The sequence below is a fragment of the Rhamphochromis sp. 'chilingali' genome (assembly GCF_963969265.1).
Source record: "Rhamphochromis sp. 'chilingali' genome assembly, chromosome: 12".
Taxonomy (NCBI): domain Eukaryota; kingdom Metazoa; phylum Chordata; class Actinopteri; order Cichliformes; family Cichlidae; genus Rhamphochromis; species Rhamphochromis sp. 'chilingali'.
This window is the reverse complement of record NC_137939.1, coordinates 19,033,691-19,036,176: the sequence shown is the minus strand read 5'-3', so window position 1 is coordinate 19,036,176 and position 2,486 is coordinate 19,033,691.

Sequence of the window (2,486 nt, the reverse complement as noted above, 5' to 3'; positions counted from 1 at the left end):
TTGTGTGTGTGCGTGTGTGTGTGTGTGTATGACCAATGACGTCTTCAAGGACCGGACATCAGGCATCGATCTATTTAAGAGATTACAAAAACCTTTGTTGTTATACTTCATATTATTAACAGGAACATATTACTGTATTTTCATCCACACACTGTTGAGGGGAGAGAAAAATAAATACATTTGTCATCATCATACAGAGCTTTCCTTTTCAACTTTTGACAATCAATCAATCAAAGCTTAATAGGGCCCAGTTCTACAGTCCAACACTGGTCTCTCAATCTCATGTTGGAGAGCCACGAGCTTCGCCATACTTGCGTTCTGTGATGTTGTCATCTCTTGTGCTCAAGGAGCCGATTTCTGAGAACTCACGGCAGTGTGCCTCCCCGAGATGTCATTCAATTTGCGCCCAGAGATCTTATTCCGAGCTAGCCCTTCCAAGATGTATCCAGTCTGCAGTCAGAGAGCTTATTCTGAGTATTCACAGCAGCCGTAGCCTCTCCAAGATCTTATCCGAGCTAAGCAGGGAAGATAAGGGAGAGGAGAGGAGAAAAAGTGCGACCGCCTTCGCTGCGAGCCAAACTACATAACAGTTTTTAAACTGGGTTGACAGACCAAGTAAAACCAGTGCTATGATAAATATTTTGTACCATGCTTTTTCCAAATACTGTTGTCACATTTAGTGCAAAAAGAAAGAGTAAAAGCTGGACTTTCACAAGCTGAAAATGCTTGCAAACCGAAAAGAACAAAAAACATCGTACCCCCTCTCCTATTGGTGGAAAAATGCACCACATCAGTCAATCCAAAAATATGGCAACACACGCATTTGGTTGCTTAGGAAGAGGGGAAAGTTGTGGCAGTGACAGCTGGGAGAGAGAGCAAGAGTATAGTAAGTGCGTAAGCTAGTTGTATTTTTTGCTTTATGTGTTAAACTCTGAGCTGAGTACTGAATGTCCACGGACCCTGTGCACGAGAAAATGCTAACTTCCTCGTTTGAGACCGGATGTAGGGTTGTACATTTCCGGTAGCTTTACTTTGCGGTCAATCGCTACTGCCAAGATATACTCCAAAATCATGTCCAAAACTCGAAAACGGAAAGATCGCGTTAAGTTACAAAGAGAAGAAGGTGGGAACACTCACCACTGTTTGTCATAAAAAATCTAATGATCAATTTTGACGTTTAAAGAGTTTAGATTGATCAGTTGTTTACATCACTCAATACAAGCAGAACTGCATTACTGCATGCAGATACACATCGTCCACATTCAGAAGCACATCTCTGTATAGTGACTGGTCTTATGATTTAAACAGGCAAATGTTCAGCATTCAAACTACAGGTGAAGAATAGTCAAACCAGATGTTTCCCCGTTATGTTGATATCAGCTAGTCAAGTACACACCTACACAGCATGTTAACAAACTGTGAAAAAGAGCCACACAAAAAATGAATGATTGCTGGTAAGGGTTTCTATACATTAGTATTTACGAAGGGTATGTTGTGACTTGCCTTCAAAATTACAGTGGTCCCTCACTATAACGTGGTTCACCTTTCACCTCGCTGTTTTGCAGATTTTTAGTGCAAGTTTGCATGCTTTTTTTTTTTTTACATCACATTGTGTCCTGCGTCCTGATCGCTGCAGACGATCTCCTCCGTGACGTCTCTCCTGTACAATACAGAATTGCTGCATTGATCGCTAGCAGTGTGACTCTGGAGTGCAGTAGTGTATGTCGATGAAACGTTTTGCACCGTCAAAAAATAAAATTGGCTACTTGATTTCACTGTGATAGTGCTGGCGGAGCGCTGCTGACGTCGACTGAGAAAATTGTCAGGCGGTGGAAGGAATACTTCGAGGACCTCCTTAATCCCACTGACACGTCTTCCGAGGAGGAAGCAGAGTCTGGGGATGAGGGGAATGACCCGCCAATTTCCGGGGGCGAGGTCACTGAGGCAGTTAAACAACTCCTTGGTGGCAGAGCCCCTGGTGTTGATGAGGTCCGCCCGAAGGGGGACCGGAGGGTGTGTTCCAACTACAGGGGGATCACACTCCTCAGCCTCCCTGGGAAAGTCTATGCCAGGGTGCTGGAAAGGAGAGTTCGTCCGCTAGTCGAACCTCGGATACAGGAGGAACAATGCGGTTTTCGTCCTGGTCGCGGAACACTGGACCAGCTCTTTATCCTCTCGAGGATACTTGAGGGTGCATGGGAGTTTGCCCAACCAGTCTACATGTGTTTTGTGGACTTGGAGAAGGCATTCGACCGTGTCCCTCGGGGTGTCCTGTGGGAGGTGTTGCGGGAGTATGGGGTGTCTGGCCCATTGCTACGGGCCATTCGATCCCTATACAACCGTTGCAAGAGCTTGGTTCGCATTGCCGGCAATAAGTCGGACTCGTTCCCGGTGGGTGATGGGCTCCGCCAGGACTGCCCTTTGTCTCCGGTTCTGTTCATAATTTTTATGGACAGGATTTCTAGGCGCAGCCAAGTGGCGGAGGG